The 14,340-nt window shown below is 40.3% G+C and overlaps 1 long non-coding RNA gene across 1 annotated transcript; it reads right to left on the bottom strand.

Moving 5' to 3' along the window:
- Nucleotides 1-433: 433 nt before the first annotated feature.
- On the bottom strand, nucleotides 434-13,838 carry LOC147181192 (uncharacterized). The gene is made up of 3 exons (XR_015096463.1): nucleotides 13,620-13,838; nucleotides 11,007-11,121; nucleotides 434-1,449 (listed from the first exon to the last, which is right to left on the bottom strand). It is a non-coding gene; the product is annotated as an uncharacterized LOC147181192 (long non-coding RNA).
- Between the last annotated feature and the right edge of the window lie 502 nt (nucleotides 13,839-14,340).

The raw sequence follows: 14,340 nt of genomic DNA, 5'->3' as shown, positions 1-14,340 counted from the left end.
TGTAAATGTGTTTAATTATACAATACTTAGAAACACTGAATATATTAGCATCTGTCACATTTTGTCATTGAATAATAATCATAATAACAATACACTATTCATTGTGAAGGGAAATTCACTTCTCATGTGTGTACAAAATATATTTTTTCTTTTTTGTTAAATTAATGGATTTTTTTCTCATCAGCTGACTGGAAAAAAAACTGTACTATATCAAGGCCTCCTGTAAATGAAACACTACATGGCAATCGCCAGCTTGTGTGTTGGAATGAAACAACTGCATAGTCTCAAGTCCATGACTAATGCCGTCTAGTGGCCGAAAAAGGACCTCAACACAAATCAATGTTTCACAATCCTTTTTACAGTACAGCTTTTTAAACTTGAATGAATACAATTTATTTAGATCGGTCATAGAGAAAAAAAATAAATACCACCCACACACAGGTCCGCCATAAAAAAGAAAACACAGAGCAAAAAAGGGATGGGCTGTAGCTCACGCTTATTTTTGCTTACCCTTTTTACAAGATCAGACCACTCAAAACGATTAACTCAAATATCACACATAAATGGAAATAAAATTAACAAAACAAGATCCAAACATCTACTTAGATTTTCATATTTTTCAACAACTTTACTTGTAAACAAACATTTAAAATTAAAAATGGTCTGACACCCTTTCACACCACTTATAGAAATACATTGAATACATACTTCAAACAACATGACGAATTACTATGAAATTACTGGATCTATGAACTAAGAGATACAACCATGTTTAAATTTGGTGAACATATTTGTCCACTTTTATTAACAATGGTATGAAACACTTGAAAAAAAAAAATCATGTTGTACATTTAGAACAGATATAAAAAGTTAATTATTGAAATCATGCAATTAATTGTGATTATAAACTTCAACTAACAGCTCTAATATATAGAATATTAAGTATATAAATGAGTTCTTCAGCTAAATTGAACTCAACCAAGTAATACTAAAAACATAAATCACTCCATTTATTTTCTATACCGCTTCACACCACGGCACTGCTCGCAAAGTCAGGCGAGTGACCTACAACATCGTCAGTGATGTTGAAAACATCTTCTAACTGCATCAGGGGCGGCGGCATGTATAATGACCTTAATTGTGCTTTTGGTTCTACAAACCAAGGGCGCGCCCAACGTCAGTTACTGTTGATCACCTGACCCACAAACTCTGGCAGCACAGCAGCAGGATGTTCCTCAGCAGGAGACTTTTCTATTTCTGTTCTCTCCTGCATCGACTCCATCGCAATCCACACACACTATGTCGTACTGGTAGGTGTTTTTTTAATATCCTGTACTTCGCATGTGGCGGTAGAGAAGAGGAAGGGTGTCAGTGTGACATGGCGCAGTAGCTTGACAAGGATTGGCCTCGTGTGTCCGGCGTGGACCTTCAGAGTGGCCTGCATTTCTTCTGAGTGAACAAGCGAGAAAGACAAAAAAAGAGAGAGAAAGTGAGGGAGGCCGGGGAGGTGAGTGAGCACAGCTGACAGGAGCTTCCTCTGGGTCCTGTGCCTGTTTTCCAAAGGAAGTGCAAGAGGCCTAATCTGTGGCCTCCAGAGTAGTTAGTGAGGGGCGGGGCAGAGGGGGCGATACGTGGTGGCCCCCCAACTTATTGTCCACTTTATCATCTGGTGCTTCGGATGGGACTTGCTCCATATGGACTTATCGTGGAAAATAATCCAGCGGAGACTGCCGGGGATGATGAGAGTAGCTTACAGGGAAGTGCGCACGTGCCACGTAAACAGATTTATGACAAGATCGCATTCATAACACATGAAGGGGGTGGCCGTGTGGGTGGGGGGGCTGTATTGTTTGAGGACTGTCACATGAGAGCAATCCTGGCTGCAAAAAGTGAAAAGGGGACCACATACAGTCTTACCTTTACTATTGACGATGACACATAGAAAAAAAATCATGGAAAATTGACACCCACCTTCATTTTTCATTCCCTATAGTAATAGTTTGAATATATACCCTTGTTTAATTTAATTTGGAAAAAATGCTCTGAAAGTGCAAGGACCCTCATGTGCATAACTTTGCAAACTATATAAAAAATAAAAAATAAAATAAGACAGTTACTACTTTCTGATTAGTAATTTTATAAATTTTTTACCTCAATGACACATACCGGAGTACTGCTATGAATAGTGAAAATAATTAAGTGATTGACGTCACCCAAAAGGTTTGTAAGTGCCTATACTGTAAATGCCTTCTACTTTTCTATGAACAGTGCTAAGGCGGGCCTAATTCAAGCTCCTTCCTTACTTCCGCAGTTAGTTAGTTAGTTAGACTTTCCGGGACTGGCAATTACACCCTAAAAATTATAGAGAGTACATATGCCCAGCCTATATTCATTTAGAGTGAGGTAATAATAATAATGTTAAGATTGTCACATTACAAGCAGTATTTCTTCATTCACAAGTCAGTCTAGGGGACGCTGAATTCTCCACTCCACTGTGGAGTGCTCCAAGGCTCGATCTTGGAGCCAACTTTATTTGTGCTGTACTTGCTCCTCCCAGGATCTATTTTTAGAAAAGTTGGTGTCTCCTTCCATTATTATACAGATGACAGTCAAATCTGCCTGCCTTTGCGGCAAAACAATCCTGACTGCTTTAACTTTTATTAGCAGGCTCTAAACTTTTTAAATTTCAATAACAGTAAAACTGCAGTAATGTTTGGTCCCTGCAATGCACACGTGTTTCCTCAAGGTGATCTAGGGTCCCTGGACCTTTCAAGAAGCCAATTGCTACCAATCTAAGGGGTGATAATTGACTGACCTAAAAAATGGACAAGCAGATAAATGCTATGGTAGCAAATAGCTTTTTTTTCATTTTTTATTCCAACGTAGGCTGTTCAAGGTCAAACCTTTTTTGTCACGTTCCGTTTTTGAAACAGTTATGGAGGCTATTACGACATCACACCTTTGACAATGCTTCCCATGCATTTTAAGATTTTTTTTTTTTAGAAAACGTATTGTTTGTATACAAGTGCCTAAATGGCTTGGCACCTCGCCATCTCTCCGACCTGTTCGAACCCTATGCTACTTTAATGTCCCTCAGGTTCTCCGATCAGCTTATCCTGGCCATCCCGAAATGGAGGTTTAAGTTTAGGGGAGCTTGGGCTTTTAAATGTTGACACATTTTTAAGCTTTTGAAACATAGCCTGAGTGACTGCTCATATGACACCATGGATGATGTGTTGGTTCTTACTGGTTAAACTTTTTTAATTGTCGTATTATGTAAATTGTTGCCCACTCGGCATCCATTGCAGCCTGGTCATCCTGGAAGGGGGATTCCCACATTTGCGGCCCCTTCTTTTAGTTATTTCTTGCCCTCGTGGTTAAGATGAGGGGATTTCGGTAATATTTGTCAACTACGGGTGTGTGTGAAGTCCTTTAAGACCCCTTCATGGTCCATCAATCAATCCATCCATTTTCTGAATTGCTTATTCTTCATATAAATGAATTTGACTTGACGCATGGTACGGTATTGAAATGCAAAATAAGCACAAATGCGTATATTACAATATTGCGCATTCCTGTCCTTCAGCTTTTTGCATTACCAGTAATAGAACCTTTCATCTGTACTACTACTCACTCTACAAGTCATTGCATCAGATTTCTTATACATCCTTCCACTGCACACACTCGTCGTGCTATTTTGGGAATTTGCAAAAGCCCCTCCCCCCTTTGTTCCCACTGATTAGGGGGTCTTCTGGGATGTCCGACAGCCAGGACCCTTCCTCTGAGGGTTGCCAAGACACTCAGGTGTTTGCATGGATACACACACTTCCTCCCTTGTGCACCACCTGCAAGTGTACTTGAGCGCCACTGGAGCTATTATTGCCGTCATCAGCATCACCGGCGTGGGTTTTATGAATACCGCTAAACTAACTGCCATATGCTGCTGTCACCACGACAATATACCGCACAGAACAGGAATACAAATGTTCCTTTTGCACTCTTAGCAAAATGTGAATTTGACAGAAGACTACACGAGGCTGGTAGACCAGCTGCGGAACGCTCTATATGGTGGTGGTGCGTGTAACATAATAATTACAAAACATGCAGTTGGTCAGTTTATTGTAGAGCATGTTACAAATGTACAGACATATTCAAGTCAATGTTGATTTGCTGGCGGTAGGGGCTATAGTTTTTACTGTGAGCCAAAATCCAAATACTGTAGTTTGATGTAATGGAGCCTTAAAGCCTGAATGAGAGCATAGCGCCACCTATGGTAGTGGAGTCACCTCGCTCCCTCCCGGAGGCAGGCTGCCAGTATTCCTCCGGCGTGGTGAAAATGACAGGTGAGAGAAAATCTCTGATCCCCTTTGACACCCTGTAATCGAGTTAAGGTCTCTGGATTAGAGGTTCCTTTTGAACTGGGTTGAGGTCAGCTCTCTATTCTGCCTGCTGCATAGTTGAGAGAATGAAAAAAAGGGGCTGACATTGATTTCAGGAATGTCTGCACTGGTGGGATAGCGGGTAGAAGATGGGGAGATAAAGGGGCAGACATTTAGAGGACTTTTAAAGGATATTTTCTTTGTGAGTTAATTGTCATTGGTGCACAAACTTCTTTTGTATTTTCTTGCGTCACTTCAGCATTCCAAATTTCCAACTTCTGTTGGTCATGTTTGTGTGTCTTAAATCAATTCTTTAACTTGCAATATTACCCAGTTGTCCATTTTCTATAGTACCTGTCCTCATTAGGGTCATTGGTGAACAAAAAAAAAAAAAATAAAAATAAATTCATATTTCCACCTGTTGGAAAATTAGAGTTTGGTAATGTCAAGGTAGAGTATATTCACTATCAGGACCAACACTATCTGCGAACAGCAAATGATGAACCCTGCTCACCATCAAGGGGCGAAAGCATATTGTAAGCCTAATGATAGGATGTCCAGAACTCAGGCTGTTAAAGTCATTACAAAAGGTCCATTTGGCTCAACAACCTGTTGACAGAGACACGGTGGGTGCAAATCCTGACTCACTTCATCATACCTACAAATAGAGGATAGGCTACATTATTGTAGACGACTACAAAAGTAAGGAAGTAGCTCAGCTTTTAATGACCGAGTTAAAAACTTGATTTGGGCATTGAGTCTATAATTCAAATTCAATACTACAGACTATTTAAAAGATGGTGTCGGATAGGGACACAATGACAAGCAGTTGTGCGAGTGTAGTGCAGGGTTCACCAATTCCGGTCATCGAGGTCCAGAGTACTACAGGTTTTATTGTTTCAGCCCACCAACACACCTGATACTAAAGATCAGGATCGTTATCAGGCATGTCGATGAGCTGATTATAGGAATCAGGTGTGTTAGTGGGAGGGAACATCTAAAACCTGTAGGACCCCGACGACCGGAATTGGAGAGCCCTGGAGTAGTGTTTCCTGAGGGACGTCATAAACGAATGGTAAAGTCATAGAGTAAAAAAATAAATAAAAAGTATGAAAAACATTATTAGGTCATTAATATTAAACAATGAAATGAAGAACAGTAAGTATGGCAGTAACTGAGAATGCTGTCTTGTGCAAGTTGACACTTTGTAAACATCCCGAGTGTGACACTTTTACCTCTTGGTACAAAAAAGTATGACAATATGAGATGCAGTACAATAAGCCAACAGAGCCCAACAAATATTATTTAGAAAAAATTGCACCCGAAATACTCTAACATCCACGTACAACCCCACTAAACTTAGCTCCTTTCCAACCTAAAAAAAAAAAAATAAGCCCTTTTCACACTGCATTTAGAAGGTTGCAGCGCACTGTCTTCAAACCAATTCATTGTGTATGTGGTGAGGGGCAGGGACTATGGAAGGGAGCGTTGTTGGGCGGCAAGAAGCGGCGGCAGTGTGACGCCTCCATTTGGAGAGGAGTGATTTAGCGTTATTTATTCAGAAGTAAGGGCATTATAAGATTATTCAAGTTCCTACTGAGCTCTTTGTTTTTCTCTGCTCTGCCTGTGTCCTCAAGTCAGGACAATGAATGATCTTGTCGAGGTGTGGCGTAACCGGCAGCAAAATCTCAGTTTTTTTGTGTGTGTGTGTGTGTGTGTTTTTTACTTCTCGGCTTCTACGTCAGCACTTCCTAATACGGGCATGTTGTAAACCAGTACTTTCGCGTTGCTGCACGACTCCTTTACACTGAGCAAGTGCAGTGTGAAAAAGGCTTTAGTCTTCAGTCGAGCTGCATCACCTCCACGTTCTGGCTTGACACCAATTTATTATGTTACATATTATTTGATGCTTGGTTTGTTGGCAGACATGTTCGAGGAGAACGCATGAACAGCAGCGGCATCCTGCTGTGTTCGTATTTAAACTGGGCCAGGCCTCGCGCTGGCTGCCTCGCCTGGCATGTTGTGTGAAGGCAGGAAGGAGAGAGATTCACTGGTGGCTCATTAAAAGCCATTAAGGAGCAGCGCGCAGACAGGATACGTGTAGTGAATAGAGGAAAGCAGGGCAGGGCTGAGGGCACTGTTACTCTCTCAACTCCTCCTCACCCCCTCCAACACTCGCACACTGTTATCTTCTCCGCACAGCACTTCCTATGGCCCCACACGCTTTCTAACAAGCTCCTGCTCTTAGCTGTGCCAGCTAATGTCTCACACCCTTTCTGACCTAGTGGCCAGGAGTACTGATAACGCGTTTTTCATCGCCACTGCCACTATATTTTCGTCCAACACCTTATCTCTCATTTGTTCCCTTTGTTTGGACATATCTTTGCCCCAACTCACCTTGCACTCGGTGTTTCTTTTGATATCTTTTTGGTACAGTGCGTACAGTGACGTGCCGGATGAGCCTCTGTAAAAGCAGAGGGAGCCGCACGATGCAGGATGGCCTACTGTCTGGGGCAGCTGGGTCACTGGGGTGTTAAAAAAGGGGTCCGTCACGGTTGCCATTGTGGCGTCAAACAGAAGCTTCACCTGAATGTGACCTAAACCCCGGCAGGGTAGCAAAGTGACTGACGATCATAAATCAAGGGGATTCGCTGGAACAAACAGGGGTGAATTTCCATGTAGCCTCATTTTAAGAAGGTATGGAGGAAGTAAAGTAGGTTGAGGCTGAGCTCCACGGCAGCAACCTGAAGTCAAGCTTGGCTCAGTCAATGGGGACATCGGTCAAAAGTCGAGATTCTGTGCTTACTGTAAAAAGAAATTGACATCCATTTTCTACAACAGCAATTGTCCTATTGGGGCGGAGCCTAAAATAACTGACTGAGTGAAAGGCACTCTACCATCCTGAACTAGTCATGAGCCAATTTCAGGTATAACTTTACCAATATTGGTATTTGTTGCCATTTTCTTCCCAGAGGGCCATTAGAATGATTTGAGGTACTTTTTTTTTTTAGACACCCACAGATCTGACAACTTCAGAGGTGTCAAATCCACATCCATCCAGCAGGAAAACAAACTCATTTACCTGCTGGTTGAGTAGTAGCACCTGAAGGCTAAAGCTGAACGGTGTCAGGGTTTTCACTTTCTGGGTCAGGATTTGATACTTCTACCTAACTTCAAAAATTACCCAAAACGGACCCCTTTCAAGACATGCTGTTGTTTTTCGACCGGGGCACATATTTTAGGGGGGAGCTTGTGGACCTGAAAAAAAGGCCAAAATTCATTACGTCACCCACACTTTCAAACCTGGATTAAAAAAAAATCTAGCTCAGAAGTCTGTGCTTTGGTTTTGCAAGGTTCCACAGTCATTCAAATTGATTCAGTGAAATAACAGGTCGAGTCGTAAACATCAGTTTTCAGCAACAAGTCCTCCAACAGTATTGACCATATTGGTCGTTTTACCATGCACCAAAATATGACCAAATGTCAGTTCCAGGTGGGAATGTTGGTTTTGACAGACTGAACGGAAGTAACTTGTCTTGTTGGCTTCCCTCCCGCATGCAAGTGAAGTGTGTTGTTACATCGAGAGCTGATGTTAATAAAGCCATCTAAAATTGCATTTTTTTTTTCTTTAATTAAGTATAAAAAGAATCGTGTTTCTTCGTCTCCCCAAACAAATCTTACTTTATAATCCGCCATTTATTGTAACTACAAACGTGCGTGTGACGTAGCATCGGTCAAAACGTGCGACGTATATCCGGTATTATTCGCAAAAATGTGCATTTTCCTTTTTTCAATACGCTTCAAAAACCACAAGCGTAAACTTTTTTGCGAATTTTGGGCCTTTTTGCAAATTTCTGGCATTTCCATTCAGTTTTTTACGCAATTCTTGAAAATTTGAATTAAAAAAAATATATAGGTGGATGGAAACCCACCCATAGAAAACACAAACAATCACTGGCCAAATAGCTCAGTCAGTTAAACACTCTTGTCTTCCAACCAGAGGGGCCGTATTCGAGCCCAGCTTTTGGATTTTTGCGCTATTCAACATGGCCGATAGAGGTCGCTAAACTAAAATATGTAACACTTGGTCGTAATTGCACCTTTTCAAAACGACCTATGTGGTTATATTTATTGGAGGACTGTCTCGTTTTCAGGCACCCAGAGACCTTAAAATTTAAACCCGTGAAAAATGGGATCTGGTGCAATTTTTGGGTGGTCCATGCTTCTGGTTTGGAAGGTATTAAGACCATTTGGAATGATTTTTGACTGTCTGCGCTGTTCATGGGCTCGATTTATTTGGCACCCTCAGACCTGAAAAATTGGTAGAAATTCTAAATTACACCCCCTCCCCTTAAAAACTGGGATTTGATCCTAAATGTGAGAGTGTTCAAGATAAACCCCCCTCCCTTACCCCCTCTTTGCTTGTGGAAGGTTCTAGGTTTTAGCGGGCGGGTTTATGCTCAGGGCCAACAGTCTAAATTTGGGAGTTTCAGGTTTAAGTGTGAGTCTCGCCTTGCTCAAAGAAAGTTGCGTTGTAGTTCAACAATAAGTAAAATCAGATCCTTAAACAAAACAGCTGGATTTGTTACACCACTACCAAGGACCTTAGAGCATTTGAGAATTCCCCCAGTTGTTTTTATAATCTTGATAATTTTATTTTTAGAATTTTTTTTTACTGTGGAACCAATCATTTTGTCAACTTATGAAATGAAACACCTATTGTCTGACTTTCCACGTCTGTCCTGTCAAGCGCATTATTAAACCGAATCAGTGACGAGCGCTAGAAGCTAAGCCCTCTTTCAAGGAATTCTCAGTCACTTGACACCCTTGACCGTGTTAGTGTTTGGACTCTCTCCTGTTACATATCACTCGAGCTAGAACTTAAACCTCATTCTGGCATATTTCAGGCAAAAAAAAAAAAAAAAAAAAAAGAATGACGATGAATACTGGAACAGTTTAGCTGTCCCTGGTCAAATATTAAAATAAATAGCGCTGTGTCATTACTGCCGCCAGTTGAGCGAGAATCGTTTTTCTCTTCCGCGTTTGAGGTGTTGCCACAGTGACTAATCCTGTTTTCTCAACTGTCCTGCTCGTGCTGACGGAGGCTCCGCGCTGGAGTTTGCAGGCTTTAGGAAAATCAAATGGAAGTCAATCACTGTTTTGACAACCAAGCGGCGGCGTTCAGTGCTGAATGGGTGCGAAGGGGCAACTGTGCACATGTCCAAGGTGTTACCTTCAAGGTCTGCATTTTATAAATACTACTAGGGGTGTGAAGGTTGACAGGTTCAAACGCACTCCAAAATTATGCTGCGCAATCACCTACCTAACCCCACCCCACATTTTTCATTTGCTTCCCTACCAATAACAATTCTGATTATGATTGCCGTCTCCATTTTTCATTCTATCTCAAGCTTCGTTTCTTAATCATGTGCAGTCAAGTTAACAGAAAGTGAAGATTTCAAGTGTTTGCAGAAGAATGTGGAATATTGACTGGAATAAAAAGGTCACAAGTTACTTGACTCCATGCAACACAAATGTAAACCGTTAAAGGAAAGCAAAACCTTCAGGCATTTTCACATTTATATAAGTTCTAACATTTACATTCAGAGGCGTGGTGGCCATTGGGAATTTGGGGAGATTCCTGAACGGCCATTACAGGCACAATTGGCTCGCACCAGGGCCAGTTGAACACCCAACAAATCTACCAAATGAAAGGACAGACCATCAGCTCTATTCACCAGGAGAAAAAAAGTTTGATAAACTAATAAAATTCCAAATGACATTTTACAGTGGCAGTAACTGGTAAAATGATTCAGCCAATTCATTAAAGTAACAGTATAATCACTTAAACGTTACACAAACATTGACATCAGCAATGATGAGATGAAAGTATTTTCCGAATCTAATTCAATAATTGGAAATATAAATTAAAAAGAAAAAAAGAGAAGTCAAATACTTTTTTTTTTACATTTATGTGAACAGTAAATTCCAAGAAACCAGTAAGATAGAATTATTTTTTTTTGAATTAATGGGAAAAAATAATTAAAATAATCGATTCATGGTTTTATGAATCGATTTCAGGCTCAAAAAGGAAAATCGATTCGATGTCAATTATTAGAGTTTTTTTAAACCCACCCCTAAATGCATCAAGTCATTTTAAAATATATATATATATATGAAAAAAATATGTATTCCAAACCATGATGATGGGTTTGGAATTGCCACCTCAATTTGAGCTCTCAGACACAATGCAGACTCGAGCCAGTCGGACAGATTAAGCACATTTGTCTCAATATGTGACGAGTTGGTGTCCCGTTATTTTCTCATTTCCTGTACTTAAAATACGAAAACCGCGTTTGCGTCCACGCCAACTCATTCCGGAGCTATTTATCAAATAACTAAATCAATGCAACTGTTTTCAATACTTTGTGGTCGGGGAAGTGTTGTCACATGTGCAGACGGCATTCCATCCTCCTACTGTATCAGCCCTTACTGGTACAGCAATGGAATGGAGCAAGCCGTGTGTTGGTGATGAGCAATACAGCTGCACGCATTTCATATTTGTGCCTCCTCAGCTACAAATCAATAGCCTCGCGCCCCGCTGGCAATCGCCCCAGGGGAAAATACCTCGGTGGTTTGCAGATGGATGTAGAGGATGGCGTTCTACTTGAAGCCCGCCGGTCAGCTGTTTGGAGCGCACAGGAGGCCAACGGGCTGCCTTCAAAACACCCGTGAGGAAACCCTGCAGTTAGAAAAGAGCGATGATAGGAAACACAATGACATCAGCCAAGTAATAATCAATGCTTTAGGATACAGCGCAACTTTTAAAGGGCACAATCCCACTAGCTTGAAAATCTGTTGATCAGCTCTTTCCATATTGTAGATTTTCACACGGACAGTAGTAAGTGGGTATGGAAGAAAAATCTGAAAAGTACAAAACTTCACGGTGGACTTGCATCGTTCGAGTTAAGACGGAGTGTGACAAGATGTAAAAAAAAAAAGAAAAAAAAAAAGTGGAATGCATGAGACACATTTGACTCATTTCATTGACATTCATCATAAAAGTTAAGAAATTTAGTGCTTGTATATTTGGATGTTAAAAGTGGATAACTACGGTGGCCCTGAAGTGCAAAGCGTGAAAAACAAAACACAGATGCGACTGCAAATAAAAAACAAACCAAATTAAAAAAATAAATTAAAATACCACACAAATGAAAAGGTAATTACAAACAAAAAAAACAAAACGCAATCGCAAACACAAATAAAAAAAAACTCAAACACAAAAAACGGAACACAACAAAAAGGTTACCACAATCACAAAATGAACAACCGCAACATTTTCATAACGGGAGTAGTTGGTAGGTGAGGAGGGGAGGGGAAGAGGACCATACTCACGACTGATTGGACGAGAGGTGCAGCTTGGTGTACATATTTAGCTGGCGTGAAAGGAAGTGCTCTCTCGCCCACGAGAGAGTGCGCGGCAAACACCCAATCAAGCTGCACCTCTCGTCCAATCAATGGTGAATACGGTTCCTCCTGCCCTCCCCACACCTAACAACTACTTCCGTTATGAAAATGTTGCGGTTTGGTTTGTAAGTAACCTATTTGTTGTTTTGTTCCGATTTTTTTTTATTTGTGTTTGCATTACATTTTTATTTTTCTATATCGTTTTTTTTTGCGTGTGTATGTCTGCCATTACTTTTTTGTTTCATATTTTTATATACACATTACCGTTTTAATGTTTTTTCTTTTTATGCGTTTTCTGATTCGTTTTCGTAATTACCTTTTCGTTTGTGTGATTTTTGATTTTTTTGCTGTGGTGTTTTATTTTTTTATATTTGGTTTGTGTTTTTTGATTCGCCGTCGTGTCAGTTTTTTGTTTTGCACTTCAGGGCCACCGTAGATAACACTTTTATGACTATTCAATTTCACCTGGCTGCTTGAAGGTTCGTCAACATCATTTTTGCTCCGACCATAGCAAGAAAAGGGAAACCCATTTGCTAATTGATTGGCACATATTTTGAAACGCAGCTGATTTCTATTTATGTTCCGTTTTAATGGCTTCCTGTGCAGCTTTCCAATCAAAGCAAGGCTGTGTGCTGCAGATTTGATTCAAAACAAGACTAAAAAATATATAATGCTACTGCTTTTGAGAGTACTGGCTATTTCCTGTATTTGGCGTTGTAAGTCACGATCACTCAACATGACGAAGTAAGACGTAACTGCAGCTATTTGATACACAATTCAAAAATCAACTGACATTTAATCAGCAAACTAAAAATGCAATTTCTCTACAACACGTGTGTAAATGCTGAAGAGCTGATTCTGAAATATTTTGGAACGATAAATATAGTATTAGAAAGTTGAGGAATGGTTACAATTAGTTAAAAATTGTGAGTTTGACTAAAATTTGTACAGATGTTCCCATTGTTGAAGAATTTTCTCATGGAAACGGTTGAATCCGCTTCCCCCAACAAAGGATTTATTTTATTTATTTATTTTTGTAGTCTTTCAAGTTAGAGTAGAAGGAATTGGTTGAGAGAGTGTCATTCTGAGGGGAATTTGGTAACATTGAGAAAATAAATAGAAAATGTGGAATCCTTCCAACTTTACGATTCACTCTTTTTCTTCCACTTTTCTTGAGCATTATTTTAAATGGTTGGAAAGTTGAATTCAATTTGTTCAATTTCTCCATGAATTTGACAATGTAGGCTCCGACGTCCTCGCAGAGAATGAGGATTTCTTCAATCAGTTGGATCTTTTGGAATGTTGAGCATTTTGAAGTTATAATGGTTTGAATTGGTAGAGAATGAGGAATGTGATTTGTTCAATGTCTCCATTAATTTGGGAATTGTCTCATAGAAATTGTGGATTTTGCTAAATTAAGAGCAGTTTTAATTAAACAAATTGTTAACTTATTAAATGTCACCATTAATTGTTATTATGTAGCAACTGAATCAAATTGTGACTTTCTTTACAGCATTTTTGCCGCGTCCTCACTGGCTATATCATACAAGTCAAAAATTATGTTAAGTAGGATTTTGCTAATCAGCGTTAGCAATATTAGCTCTGCCTGTCAACGGACAACAGTTCCAAAATGTCACCTAGAGCCCAAAATCACACAAGATAGCGTTCACAATGGATTTATCAACATAATGCGACCCATACACTGTAACATTAATTGAGTTATATTACTTTAATCATCGCGACTTTTAGGAGAGTGCGGCATGCTTGTCTTACCTCAAAACACCGAGCAAGTGTCCACTGTCCAAGGCAGGTTTGAGAGGTTTCCCTCCTCGAACTGCAGCTGATTCCAATTAACACGATCGTTATCAGGCTTATGTAGAGCTTGCTGACGAGCTGATCATGAATCAGCTGTGTTCAAGAAGTGAAATATCCAAGACCTGCAGGACTGCGGCCCTCGAGGACCGGATCTCGCCATCCCTTGTCCAAAGCTATATAGCGAGTCGCGCACTTTACATGACGTCACCACGCAGCACGCACATCAGCTGACAGGTATGAATAAAAGGAAAAATATATAATCCTAGTAATAACAGAAGAGCTTTTGGTGAAATTAACGGTTTACTTTTGTTTAACATTTTGAAATGAAAGTGATTTTAATCCATTGAGAAATGTAAAAGTGAATTTTCGTGTGTAGAATGTGGTAAATTAGTCGTTCTGGCCTTGGCCATTGAATCAGCTCAATATTTTGACATATAGTAATGATTTGAACCCCCCCCCCCCCCAAAAAAGTGAATAGAAGAATCATAATGTGTGCAGAGTTGCGTGTGGTGTTTGAGGACTCTTCAGCATTGACAAGTCAGGAGCCTCCTGAGGATTACGCAGCACATTCTACTGGTCCATCCCACCAACAACAGATAGGTGGCAGCAGAGAGCCACGCGGGCAGGCCAGGTTGACAATAATAACAACACACACACATAGACACACAAAAGGGGAATC

Source organism: Leptonotus elevatus, chromosome 1 (genome assembly GCF_054856555.1).
Source record: "Leptonotus elevatus isolate MCC_2025b chromosome 1, RoL_Lele_1.0, whole genome shotgun sequence".
NCBI lineage: Eukaryota > Metazoa > Chordata > Actinopteri > Syngnathiformes > Syngnathidae > Leptonotus > Leptonotus elevatus.
This window is presented reverse-complemented; position numbering and strand designations above follow the sequence as displayed.